The sequence below is a fragment of the Sebastes umbrosus genome, chromosome 22, assembly GCF_015220745.1.
Source record: "Sebastes umbrosus isolate fSebUmb1 chromosome 22, fSebUmb1.pri, whole genome shotgun sequence".
Taxonomy (NCBI): Eukaryota; Metazoa; Chordata; class Actinopteri; order Perciformes; family Sebastidae; genus Sebastes; species Sebastes umbrosus.
In genome coordinates, this window is record NC_051290.1 from 3,320,999 (window position 1) to 3,336,123 (window position 15,125).

The 15,125-nt window shown below is 38.2% G+C and overlaps 1 long non-coding RNA gene across 1 annotated transcript in view; it reads right to left on the reverse strand.

The window, feature by feature from the left end:
- LOC119481315 overlaps nucleotides 1-15,125 on the reverse strand; it is a 29,107-nt gene that overhangs the window by 13,259 nt on the left and 723 nt on the right. The window contains exons 2-4 of the long non-coding RNA XR_005205167.1: nucleotides 14,908-14,988; nucleotides 11,790-11,892; nucleotides 1,008-1,145 (exon numbers count right to left, since the gene is read on the reverse strand). This is a non-coding gene — a long non-coding RNA (uncharacterized LOC119481315). The remainder of the gene's footprint in view (nucleotides 1-1,007; nucleotides 1,146-11,789; nucleotides 11,893-14,907; nucleotides 14,989-15,125) is intronic.

Consider the following 15,125-nt stretch of genomic DNA (forward strand, 5'->3'; position numbering starts at 1 on the left):
TACTGGTATCGGTATCGGTGCATCCCTATCTGCCAACCGTCTGTCATCACGTCATAATTTTATCCTGTTAGACATTTGTGTGAAATTGTCATAACTAGTATTTGAATTCTAGAGTTATCGCCAAAAAATGTTAAAAGTTCATCCTTGAGTCCAGGTGGACGTTTGTGCCAAATTTTGAAGAAATCCACTTCAAGAGAATGGGAAGGACGTAAGGTCACAGTGACCTTTGAGCTCCAAAATCAAATCAGTTCTTCCTCGAGTCCAAGTGGACGTTTGCGCCAAATTTGAAGAAATTCCATTAAGGCGTTCCGGATATATCACGTTCACGAGAATGGACCAGATGGACGTATATGTGGCCCTGTGAGCTAGCCAGCGGAGCTCACGCGCTCACATCGCGGCCAGCCCGGCTACGTCAGCAAAGCACTAAAGATTAAATATTTCAATCGATTGACAACCCTACTTTTAATATTTATATATACATATACATACGAGTCTTATATGACGCTAACGTTAATGCAAACTGCATCCCTGTTGTACCTTTAACAGCATAATAAAACACACACACACCACAGGAGCTAACACACACACACAACCTCACTGCACAGGAAAAAACACACATGAAGTCAGGTAGAAACACACACACACACTTTGCAGATCTCACACACACACACACACACACACACAGTCACCGCAGGGTGTTGGAGGGAAAAATGATGAGAAGATCAATCATCAGCTGTCAACAGTGGCTAATAGAGTATGAGAACAACATATTAACTATACTGGTTAGATTAACACTCACTCTCTCTCTCACACACACACACACACACACACACACGCACACACACACACAAATACAATGTGAACTATTGATCAGCTTCACAGTTGATTAGTTTAACAGTCCAAAACTAACTCCATAAACATATAAAATCACTCTGATTGGGCGCCATGCAAACTAACAAAGCTACACATAAAAAGGAACTGATGCTAATAAACATGTTTGATTGTACCTGAGTGTCTCTCTCTCTCTCTCTCTCTCTCTCTCTCTCTCTCTCTCTCTCTCTCTGCTGGCTGTGTGTCTTTGGTGGTAAACAGATTGATCTCCACGGAGAGAAGCTGGCACGGCGGCTGTGTTTTCCTCCTTAAACCTGCCAGAGAGAGAAGAAGAAGAATCATTTGATTTCCGAGGGGTTTTATTCTCTCGTACGTCGAAAGCTGGAAATTTCACCTGGAAGAATGTGACCTCCGACGGGTCCAAACTGATCAAAGGCAACAGAGGACGTTAAAGGAGCAGTTCACTTATTCTGTGTTTACATTAAAGTCCAAACAGCAGTCCAGATTGTAAAGTCCTCCAGACGACAACAAGATAGAACTGAAACTGTTAAAAAAGACACATATGATCGTTTTGTGTAGCAACATTTTGAGTTAGATGAGAAGATCGACAACACTCTGATATCTCTGTTAAATATGAAGCTACAGCCAGCAGCCTGTTAGCTTCACTTAGCTTAGCACAAATACTGGAAACAGGCTACTGTATATAAGAAGTGGACGTAGTCACCGTGACGTCACCCGATGGTTTGTGGACTACGATTCTGAAGCCTCGAGTTCAGCATCATGGCCATCGCTATCTCGGTTTCTGCCCATAGCCATCTTGGTTTTTGACCGTCTCCATCTTGTTTTTTTTTCCATCGCCATCTTGGTCTTTGGCCGTCGCCATCTTGGTTCTTTTCCGTCTCCATCATGGGTTCTTTTCAATCGCCATCTTGGTATTTGGACGTCACCATCTTGGTTCTTTTCCGTCTCCATCTTGGTTCTTTTCCATCGGCATCTTGTTTTTTTGCAACCAGAAGTGACGCGAGATGGTAGAGCTAAGTACAACCGAACGCTGCATAAATCCAACAGTTTTACAACAAACTGTGAATTTCTTGACTTACAAAATTGACAAACATCACATGTGTGATTCACGGTGCAATTCAATCGGGATCAAAAAGCTATTTGTCGCCGTTGACTACCGTACATATTGTTTTCCGAAATAAGGTACCGGAAGGGGCGCGACTTCGTCCTCTCTATAAAGCTTTAAAAAGGCTCAGTATTTTTCCAAAGCAGCTGGTAACTGTAGTTTTTTAATCAAACAAACAGGAGGAAATAGTGCATTTGTTAGGGGGGACTATTTTCAACGGCGGATTAATCCACATGTGGTGCTCTGGTGAGTATTAGTGGCAGCAGGACGGTGTATGAGGAGTCAGAATAAACCACAGTTTATGGTGCAACAGTGAGGCTCATTGATGTGTTTTTAATAGTTTTAATAAATTAAACTATTAAATTATTTATTTTTATTATTTATATAATTATTTTTTTAATTTAATAGTTTTTCATGTGATTTGTTGACAATAAGGAAGATATAGAATATGACCAGACATATTCAATGGAACTCTTCAATGGAGCTAATTACGTCTGTGTGCAGCATCTAGTGGCCATTAGTGGTACTGCATCCTCAGGTACTCCCACATTGGCTTCTTAGCCGCAAATACTCACTAAAACCTAAAAGATTATAACTGAAATAATATTCTAAATTTGTATTTTGGGGTCTCAGTTTAAAGTGTTTGTCGCATTAAAGAAAAAAAATCACATTAAATAGAGGAAAATTGAACTGAAAACACTATTGACTCTCAAACAGGAAACTACAGCAGCACTCCTTTCTTTGACCTCCTTAATGATTCATTACAGCAATATGTGTGTGTGCGCGTGTGCGTGTGTGTGCATGTGTGTGTGTGTGCGCATGTGTGTGTGCTGACCTTTCCCCAGTGTTAGCCGGTCGGAGCCATCACAGGAGGTATTAATGGACTAATCACATTAAACAGAGAATCATTAATCATCTCCCCTCAGCGCTGTCACTGCCACGCAACGCCTAATCAACTCTATTGTTTACACACACACACACACACAGGCTGGCATGAGGCTGGCACAAACACTGAAAAACACACACACTCAGGCATGAAACGTGCAGCAAAAACACGCCGTGAAATTACTTAAAAACGAGCAAATTGTTCTTCTTCTTCTTCCCTCTGTTTTGTCTTAATGGTCACTATCTCTCATCACATTTTCCATCTAGTTTTTAATTTTTCTCCCATCTTTTGTCCTTGTTTTCCCTCCCTCTCATCTCCTTATTTATGTCATCCCTTTTCTTTTCTCACATCTTTCTTGTCTTTAAATCTCCTGTTCATCTTTTCTTTCTGCCTCTCTCTCTCTCTCTCTCTCTCTCTCTCCCCTCCATCACCCTCCGACTCTCCATCTTTCATCCTCTTCACTCTGTTCACTGTTTTTGCTGATTCAGCAGCGGCGTCATTAAGATGCCTGGTAGAAAAGGCAACACACACACACACACACACTTTGCATCTTTAATAATCACACACAAAGCTGAAAGTGACACGATGCTGAACGAAGCTAAATACCTAAAAGTTCATCTAAATTCTTATTTTAATCAAATTACCAAGCTTGTTGCTGATTGGCTGTCATATTAATGTACGTTTTTCTTTACGTTTTTGTCAATAAATCACCAAATTTAATTATCTGAAATGTGCATTACAGTGCAGTAAATCCACCTTTTCTTCGGTTAAAAAGTTCAGGATTTATGACAAGACTGCAAACATGGAGGGGGCGATTTTAAAAAGTGAAGCCGGGTACAGACAGATGTTACAAAAGGATGAATCCAGATGTGACGGATGATGAACGTAAAACAGACAAACAGACAATTTAAAGCTGATTTTTGTTCCTGAAACAAAGAGGATTTTCTTTTTTCTTTAAAGAGCTGCCAGTTAACACAGCTCATATATTCCACCTCCTCTGACACACACACACACACACACACACACACACAGTGTATTTTCCTCCGCTCATCCAATCTAACCATCAGAGTCCTGGAAAGTGTGTAAATGATTAGACATGGATAGAGGGAGGAACGGAAGGAAAGATCGGGGGAATTCCTTCACTGGGAACGCCGGTTTGGTTTGCACCTCCTGACACAAATAACATTACATCAGAAAGGAGAGAAGGGATAGCAAAGAAATAAAGATGTCATGGGACAGAAAATTAAAGATTAAAGTTGATCAATGAAGGAGGGAAAAGAGAAAAGAGTGACGAAAGAAGCAAAAGAGAAAGACGGATGGACACAAAAGAAACAAATCAGGGACATGAAAAAGAAAAGAAAGTAAAGAAAAAATATAACATAAAACATGAAATCATAACGTGGAAAAAATCCAGGAGAAACACACAGCAGAGGAGTGACAGAGCGAGACAAACAAAGAGGATGATGAGGAAGAGGGTGATGAGCAGGAATCATCAGAGACTGTGAAAAGGATGAAGGAAAATAAAAAAATTTAAATAATAAAAAATAAATAATAATAATAATAATAATAATAAAACAAAAAAATAAAATAAGAACAGGAGTAAAAGTTATTTTGTCAAACATTTCTTTTCTTTTATTTAACATCCAGAAATAAAATAAAACAAAATAAAATAAAATAAATAAAATAAAATGAAATAAAATAAAATAAAATAAAATAAAATAAAATAAAATAAAATAAAATAAAATAAAATAAAGTAAGATTAAATAAAATAAAATAAAATAAAATAAAATAAAACAAAACAAAACAAAACGAAACAAAACAAAACAAAACAAAACAAAACAAAATTAAATAAAATAAAATGTTGGATAATATATGGAAGCCCATTCTAAAAAGAGAATCTCTCATATGACACAAATTTATTTATACAGTATATACTTCCCATATGAGCCCATTCAGAGCTCCATATATAGATGATGGATGTTTAGACAAAGGAAGAGAGAAGAAAGGAGGAAAGAATTGCGATCAAAATGAAATGAAAGAGAGATGGAAAAAAATAAAGTTATTAAAAGAAAATGTTAGAGAGATGGGCGAACACTAAATATAGAAAAATAAATATAGAAACAGAAAAGAAAAGCGAAGACCGACAGACATAAAATAAAATAAAGTAAGTTACACAGAATGGCAAACCTTTCCAGAAAAATATAGACAGAACAAAAGAAAGAAATAAAAAAGGAATAAAAAAAGAAAGAAAGAAAGAAAGAAAGACACAACAACTATATTGCTACGATATTCCCTCTGACTATTGTGAAGAAAGAAACAAAGAAAGAACTGAAACTGAAAAATAAAGATGGAAAAAACAAGAAAGAAAGAAATAAAGAAAGATATATGGATGTAAAAAAAGAAAAGAAGTTACAGAGTATGGAAAGCCTTTTCAGAAAAATAAGAAGAAAAGACATGAACCAAAAAATAAAGACAGTTAAAAAGAAGAAACAAACAAAAAAGTTATGGAGAATGGCAAATAAAGAAAGAAGAAACTGAAAAATAAAGATTGAAAAAAATAAAAAACAAACAAACAATAAAGACAGGAAGTAACAGAAAACGATTATATAATTTATATTTAAAAAAGTTATGGAGGATGGCAAACTTTTCCAGAAAAAGAAAGACAGAAAAGCAGAAAGAAAGAAATGGAAAAACAAAGAAAGAAAGTTACAGATAATGGCAAACCTATTCAGAAAAAGAAAGAAAGAAATTGCAACAATTAAACAAGTCAATGGATTACAAAATGAAACGAAGACTGAAGAAACACAGATATGAACGTAGAAAGAGAGAAAGAGGAAGAGGTGTGATAGATGTGAGGATGAAGAGATGAGGGTGAAGAGGAGTGCATTAAGAGCGTCTGTGTCTTTTAGCGTCTAACGTCTAATTTGTAAGAGGAGAGAGACGGAGAGCTAACCAAGTGGAAAACACCATCTAGAAACTATGATTAAAGCCTTCCACTGTAATAATGAGATCTACTCCAATCCTTTTAACAGCAGCCAGCCTCCACACACACACACACACACACACACACACACACACACACACACACACACACTTATTTCAATCCAGGATTTTTTTAAATATAAATTTAAGGTCAGACGTGTAATCTGTGTCAGTGTTACTGTGTGTTAATCACTTTAAGGACTCATCCTTCGTAGAGGGGGAATGTGTGAGGAAATGTTCATTTTATATGTTTGATTTTTTCCGTCTTTGTCTTTTAAGTACTTGGACATATTCAACGTACTTTCTGGTTCTACTCCACGACATCTCAGAGGTAATATTGTACTTCTTTAGAGTATGTTTTAGCATCAAAATGCTATTTTCCCTCCTAAAAACTTTTTTCCCCACATGACCTGACGTAGGTTTCTGCATGACAACGCTGCTACATGTACAGTATATATACATCCTTATAGTCAGTGTATTAATGTTACATGCTCCCAATTTGGAGAAGCAGACGACATACTAAACAACGTTCTGCTTTTGGATCTGAAAGTCACACAATAACACAAACTAACTAACCGATCGAGGCAGCAGGTAGACCAGCAACCTCCTGTGTTCTGAGAGGTAAAATCACTGTTTTTGTGAATGGAGTCTGGTGGCTTTGAAGAGAGCGATGTAACGGCTTCGGTTCCCCGTCAGAAAGGGCTGTCTGATGGCGAGGTAAAGCGGTGAAAATATTCAACACAGCGTACACTTAAGTGGGGTTGTATGAGGTAGTTATCCATTTATCTTAGTGTCGGACAGCGCTTTCTGACCGGGAACTGAACTGAAAGTGAAACTTATCTACGCTCTCTCGAAAGCCAGCAGGCTCAGATGACAAAAACAGTACAGATATGTTTCACTTTCAGTTCAGTTTGCCATCGGAAAATATTCTAAATATAGCATACACTTAAATAGATATACGTTTTTTAAGGTGGGCCTTTCTTTAAGGTGGCTTTTCTGCCGTTTCTCATCCGCAGCAATATATTGCTTTGCTCCAGTGTCGGTGCTCCTGTCTTGTTCTTGATGCTGGGGGCGTGCCAACCGTCATCTACTGTAGGGAATACACCCACTATGTATAAATACCTCATACAACCCCACTTCAAAACACACAAACTATCCCTTTAGACTGACCAACAACTCCCATGTTCTGAGATTTAAAGTTACTGGTTTTGTGAATGGAGTCTGGTGGCTTTGAAGAGAACGATATCGCGGCTTCAGTTCCCCCGCCACCAGACTCCATTCACAAAAACAGTAATTTTACCTCACAGAGAACGGGAGTATACATACAACCCCACCTTTCAGTTAATTCCAAACCTTGCACCCGTTCAGCGTTCACATTATTCATAACCTTATTGATTAGCTTACTTTGGTGGGCTTGCTGAAAATCAAACATTTTTACTGGATTAAAATGGTTATGTTTGGAGGTTATGTTTTCACCAGCGTTGGTTTGTTGGTTTGTCCGTTTGGACGATAACTCCAAAAGGCGGCAATGGATTTGAATGACATTCTTTGGAGGGTTGGGGTGTGGCACAATGAACAATCCATTCGATTTTGGTGGTGATCCGGATCATGATCTGGCTTGGGGAATTTTTTTTAATAACTCCACTCAGCCTGTGCAGTAACACCACAGGCCACCACAGGGGGGCAGCGACGTACATGAAAACTGCCTTGGCAGAGGTCTGCGCTCTCCGAGTGCACTTCTAGTTTAGATATTTTCTAAAGTAAAAGTTTCTAGATGTGTATGATTCATGGTCTAGTGTTAAAAAAGTTAACAAAAATTGCAATAAATGGTAATATCGAATCGCAATACATATCAAATTGGCACCCAAGTATCATTATGGTATTGAATCGGGAGATAGGTGAATCATCCCAGCCCTGACAATTAGCTGATAACACTTACTTTTACTTAAGTAAAGTTTTGAAAGCATGACTTTTACTTGTATTGGAGTGTTTCTGCAGTGTGGTATTACTTTTACTGAAGTAAAGGATCTGAATACACGAGACCATCACCCACTCTGGAGGTTTTTTTCTCTTGCTAACAGTATCGGAGAAAAGGCAGTGTTAAATCTGCACCTTTTAATCCCTCTAATTGTCAAAGCGAAACCCCTTCAACAAACGTTTCACACCGACTTCCATTTCCTCGGTGTGAAATGGGCTCTTCAGTCGTCTTAACTGGCTTACAGCCGTCCTCTTCTGTTTCAAAGACAAATCCTATTTTCAGCTCTCATCAGTCAAGAACAGACGCCGAGGATGTCTCTGTTTCAATATCTCATTTAGCCACACACACACACACACACACACACACACACACACACACACTCAGCCTGTTGCCACAGCTGCATTTGGAGACAAATCCCTTTTTCTGCTTTGCCCTCTCAGACAAAAAACACTCGTCTCATTTCCTAACCCTGCCTGTTGCACAAGATAAAAGAGAACTTGTGATCAAGAGCCTTCATTTATGTTCTCTCTTTTCTCTTCACCTCCTTCCTTTCATCCTCTTTTCCCCTCATCCTTTTTCCCCAAGACCAAATTATGCTCTCTGTGTTTGGACAGGACATAAAACTAAACTGTGTGAATGCCTGCAAATTATATCTGTGTAATATATATATATATATATATATATATATACGGGGTATTAATAAAATATTTACTGGGTAGATATACCGGGACACATATGTAATTACGGGGGAAGAAGAGAAACAACTTTGTGCTTCAGAGAGACCTGGAAGTGTTTTTTAACTCACTGGAAACAAGCTGTAAACACAACGCCGACATATTATGACCTTATAAAGTTGATATTATGATAACTTGTTAGCAGACATGTTTGTAAGATTAAAGATCAGAGTTTGCTAAAGTACTAAAAATTCGAAAGATTGTGGTTTCAGTTAAAAGTTAACTCCATCTGCGTTCTTTTCCATTCGTTCCCAGTGTGTCCCGGGCTTAAGGTTATGAATAATGTGAACGCCAGCGCTAGCTGACTCAATGTTTGCTGTGCTAAGTTTGGAAATAACTGAAATAACTGGGTTGGTTTGGATTTCTTGAAGTGGGGTTGTATGTATAATCTCCGTTTCCACGAGGTAAAATAACTGTTTTTGTGAATGGAGTCTGGTGGCTTTGAAAAGAGCAATATAACAGCTTCAGTTCCCCGTCGGAACGGGCTGTCTGACGGAGAGGTAAAGTAGTAAAAATATTCTAAATATAGAGAAAGAGAATGAAAGCAGAAGACAAGAAAAAGTGAGAAAGCAAGAAAAGAGGAGATTAAATCTCAGTTAAATAACTAAGACAGGACAAAAACAATGGAAAGAAAGAGAGAAAGACAGAGGAGAAAATAAAGAGACAGGAAAGATGATGAGGAGGGAGGAAGAAGGACAGATGCGGAAGCGAGAGCAATGAAGAGAAAGAACAGAAGAAAGGGAAAAGAGAGAAAGGATAACGAGGGAGAAGAAGAGAGGTGGATATAAAAATAGAAACTGAAAGACGTGAAAAGTACAAGACGAGAGAAGAAACAGAGGGAAGAAATGGATGGAATGAGGAAAAGGATGGAGGGAAAGAAGTGAGAGGATTAGAGAAAGGAAAATAAAGAAGCTGAGGAGAGAAAAGGAATAAAGAAAAAAGGAGATAAAACGATAAAAATGGGACAAAAATAAATGTTTGAATGTAGAAAACAGAAGGAGAGAGAGAGAGCGAGAGAGAGAGAGAGAGAGAGAGAGAGAGAGAGCAGCCGGCTGTTTTTTCCCAGCAGATATGATCTCTGTCATCAGCTTTCTCTCAGTTTTCCCATCGTTACAATCAGACCTCCATTATCTCCCATTAAGCAGCCAGGAAACACTAATTCATTTCACCTTCTCCGGGCCGTAAACGTGCATGTGACACAATCAGAGATATGTTTTAAAAATCAGCTCGGCCTGATGACTTCCCAGCAGCAACAGGAAGCGGCTCAGACGCAGAAGGTCATCCGTCACTGGGACGCTAAAACATGCAATCACAATATGTACACTCTCTTTTATGAGTTAAGTTCATTGTTACTGTAATACTCACTGACGGTTTTATGGCTGCAATTAAGCATCACTTCCATTGATTCATCACTCCATTTTCCCATTAATCAATTCATCTTTTACTCTAAAATGTCAGTCATCAATTAGTCAAATGAACCTTAATGTCTTTGCTGACTTTTCCTCTCGCGCCACCATGAGGTTGACATTTTTGAGATAATAAAACCTAATTTATCCCGAGGAATTGTCATCTGCAGCACAAAGAGTGCAAATAAACAAAATATAAAGAATACAAAATATAAATTTGTGCACCTTCATGCAGGAGTGTTATATTCACGTCTCGGCAACATAAAACGTGACACTGACGCCCTTTCTTCTGGTGGACATGGAGGTCTATTACACGCTTTGTCGTGAGACTGGGCTGCCTATGACAGAGCCTGTGAGTTCTATATACAATTTATATTGTTTTGAGGTGAACTATTCCTTTAACTCATCACTTCACCAAACCATCATCCAGCTTTGGAGTATCTTCACCTCGATAGTTTCCCACCTCTGGTTAAGTGTGCCGTCCGTCATCCATCAAAACAAAACCTGAGTAAAGAGACGCTTCAGGACGACAGAGACGCCGGTTATCAAGAGACAACGAAGCAGAAATAAGAGATCATTAAAATGGCCACAGAAAACTAAACATCCTGCATGAATTTACTGATTTAATCCATCACAACTTTGTGATTTCACACCGATCTGTGTGACACATTCAGAAGCACTACGAAGAACGAGACGGGACAGCTGAAGCGTCTTAACTCAGCTTCCTGCTTCTCTTATTTCCATAATTTCCCTCCAAATTAGGTTTAAAACCAAACAGCTGACTTTCTCTGCAGTCACATTAATCAAGATAAAGAGATTAACGTGCTGCAAAACTCTGTTTAACTCTCTCTTATTTAACGAATGAAATAAATATCAAAAAGCATGGACATGATTTCAGGAGAGGAAAGGTCAAGGTGTTTGTTTTGAGCTGCAGTGTGGAGCAGGCAGGTGGAGTTTACTGAATAAGTCTCAGGTGATAAGTTGGTCGGTGACTTTAAATGGTTTCCTGGGATTGTCACACACACACACACACACACACACACACACACACACACACACACTCAGCCCTGCTATTTGACTTTCCATACGGTGGTTAATGGTTTGCACCTGTCCTTGCTCTGTTCTGTTCTGTGCAGCTTTTTCCAGCGTATCCTTCATCAGTACACATTTTCTTTTTCCACATCACGTCCCCGCTGCTCGTCACGCTGCATCTCGTCTTTGCTTCATTTTGTAGAAATGCCAGGATGTTGGATTTTCCCCCCTCGAGAGGTCGACAGATGTTGACATCAGGATTTCATCCAAACTCACAGGGACAAAGACCTCCTCATCCGACAGATGATGAGATCAGCGGGCAACAACTCCGGTTCTGAGAAGTGAAGCCAACGCTGAAGTGTCTTAAAGCTGCAAACGTTCTAACAGCCAGCAGGGGGCGACTCCTCTGGTTGCTAAAAGAAGTCTGATTGTATAGAAGTCTATGAGAAAATGAGCCTACTTCTCACTTGATTTATTACCTCAGTAAACATTGTAAACATGAGTTTATGGTCTCAATCGCTAGTTTCAAGTCTTCTTCAATACAGCATGATGTTCATTTAGTGAATTATGGTCCCATTTAGAGTTAAATAGACCATAAAGCAGGGGATGCTTTAGGGCGGGGCTAACTTGTGATTGACAGGTTGCTACCACGGCGTTCTCCGGTCTGGAAGTTGACCGCGTTTTCGTCGTTCATCATAGTTAATTATAACCCTTTTGGTCGCATAAAAATATCTTATTCAGCGTTCAGTTGTACTTAGCTCCACCCCACAAGACCTCAAATTAGCAGAGCAATACAGGAGCTGCAGTACCTCACCTGGAAAAGCGAGACCAGGGGCCTCCTCCTGGAGCCAGACCAGCCCGAAACAGAAAGGCATTGGGGTTGGGGACCAAAGCGTTCTGGCCGTTGGCACCGTAAACTGGTTATAGGGGGAAAAAATAACATTTAGTCAAAAAAAAGACACACAAACATTAAATACTGTGCATCTGCATGCACATCTGTATACATACTTTAAACACATAGACATGTAGTACATTACTGCATACTGTCCTGCTTTCATTGACTCATGTCTTCCAATATTATATACAAAATAACTTGATTTAACTGCATAATAGTAATGTGCAATTTATGCTTATTCTTATTCTTATTCTTATTCTTATTCTTATTATTCTTCTTCTTATTATTATTATTATTATTATCAACATCATCATTATTAGTAGTAGTATTTTATTCTATTTTATTTTATTTTATTTTATTTTATTTTATCTTATCTTATTAAATACAGCCTCCAATGGGTGATGTTATTACGCTTCAAGGCTTTAATCAGTCCGATAGATAAAAAGAATAAATAACATATCAATTAAATAAATACAAATAAAAAGGAGAAACAATAAAATCTGTAAAAAAACAATAAAAAAATCACATAAAAGCACAAGTCTATAAATTGGGTTTTTAAGAAGTGATTTAAAACACATATAACCTACTTATCTGTCCGTATTTTTTCATCTTTAAGGCAAATAATAAATAATTAAAAAATGTCCCTCTTATATGACATGGTTCATGGACACATAAATAAAAAATTCAGCTTTCTAAAACTCAAAAAAAGAGAAAATTATAGTGTTCAGCACTAGATGAAAGCTGTTTTAAATCTTACGTACCGGTATAAATGCACAGTTTGGTGAATTTAAATCTGTTACCAGCATTTATTAAGGAGTGAAGAACTCAAACTGGACATAATATGATGAAGCTGAATATATTTTTATTAATTTACTAGTTTGAAATTTTTGTGAATTGTTTGTTAAAGAAAGAGCAGGATATGTAAAGATCTTTATTATTAAGCAGGCGCCATGAATGCAGGTGTTATCACCTGTGAGTATCAGTGAACCAGCCGAGTTTAGAGGACGACGACACGCTGCTGCTGCTGCAGAGGAAAAATTATATAGAGAGAAAGCTGTCAGTGTGTGTGTGTGTGTGTGTGTGTGTGTGTGAGTGTGTGTGTGTCTCAGGAGGGAGGCAGCAGCATAAAGACGCCAGATGCTACTGTGTCAGGCAGGTTAGGTGTGTGTGTGTGTGTGAGACAGAGAAAGTGAGACGGGTGAGGAGAGACAGAAGGAGGGAACTGGAGACAAGGGATGGAAAAATGAAAAGTGCGTGTGTGTGTGTGTGTGTGTGTGTGTCTGTGTGTGTGAGGCAGATGGTGAGTAGAGACGGAGAGGTTCATATTACAGTATCAAAATATCTACTCATGTTTAGTGGACAAGTGTGTGTTTCTGAGTGTGTATGTGTGTGTGTGTGTGTGTGGCTGGATCCTCAGGTCTTTATCTCCATCTAGTGGTCTGATTGTGATAATAAAAAATAAAAAACAAACAAATCTGATCTACAGTCAGTTCATCTGAGCCAAAGTGAAACCAGGAAGTCTAAGGTTTTTTTGGTTCCAGAAGTACCTCATTCAGAACCTCATTGACATTTCTAACAATTCCGAAATCATTCAATCATCCAAATGAAGACCAGACTTAATGCAAAAATCACCAAATTTAAAGTAAGAAAATGTGTTTTCTTTATCCAAACATCCAAATGAAGAACAATCATTCACTCCTCCTTACTCACTAACCAAGGAGCTAAAGAGTGAGCTCATCGGCAAAATGAAAAAAAAGGACTTTCGGACTCTACTTGGGTCATTTCCTCGGCGCCGTTAATTACATCATTGCTGTCGCACACTCAAAACGTGCCAGATCACTGCTAGACCGTGCATAACAATATAATGGATACTGACACGTATTTTTTGTGAGAAATACATTTTTTATAAGCTATTTTGCAGAGTTGATTGAATTTAAAGGTCCCATATTGAAAAAAAAGTGAGATTTTCAGGTCTTTTATATTATAGAGCAGATTTAAGTGCTATATAAATACTGTTAAACTATCAAAACGCTCAATATACGGAGAATTACACACAGTATTCAGAAATTGTGCGTTTGAAACAAGCCGTTAGGATTTCTGTCCATTTGTGATGTCACAAATATACAATATTTAGACCATTACACGGTTTTAAACGTAAACATTATAAATGTGTCCCAGTTTATTTTCCTGGTTGCAGTGTATGTGAATAACATCAGCTGACAGGAAGTAAACATGGACCCAAGCTGTTGCCTGGCAACGCAATTCCGTTGCAATTCCGTTGCAATGCAGTAAAACGGAGCGTTTCAGACAGAGCGTGAATTCAGGTATATTCAGGCAAGATGGCGATGGCCAATTTATGGCTATTTATACTCTTTATTGTTTTGTTTTTTTTACTTCTGTTTAGATGCTAAATAATACTTGTACTCTGTGCAATGACAATAAGGTTGAATCTAATCTAATCCATAACCCGATTATTGTTGTATTGGTATATTGTAAGTGTGAGTGCATGTGTATGTGCATGTGTGTCAGTCATAGAAACAGACAAAGGAAACGGAAAATGACTTGACCAACATTTCACATGTGTGCCATCCCTGTATGTGTGTGTGTCTGTGTCACACACACACACACACACACACACACACACACACACACGCACACTAAGTGCTCAGTCCATGCTGGAGGCGAGTGAAGGCATTGCACTACTAGCCTACTTTAGGACAGGTCAGTCCTCTAAAAGCGTCCAGCCACCGTGAAATTCATATTATTCCCATGGAGGACACACACACAGGCACACACATGGTGGCGTCCCATATTGAGTGTATAGCATCATCTCTGTATCTCTGTGCAACTAACACGCCTGTTCATAGAAAATACACGAGAAGAGAAGAAAACTACAAATCTCACCTGACCAGAGTCAATGCAAAAATCACCAAATTGAACATAAAAAAAAATCTCAGTTTAACACGTGGACGTACGAGCAGGATTTGTGACATCACAAATAGTTTGGAAGCCAATCATGGTCCAATATGAAACTTACACAAGTGTGATGTGGAAACTTGAAACATCTGGTGCACCAATAGACTTTTCAGGAGACGTCTTGTATCCAGTAATGAAACTTCTGAAATAAAAAAAAAATATTTGCATAGTCATAAATTCTGTATTTTTAACTATTTCAAACATTGTAATTGAAAAACAAAACAAAAACATAGACATAAAATTTAATTTAATTTAATGTAATAATAATAATAATAATAA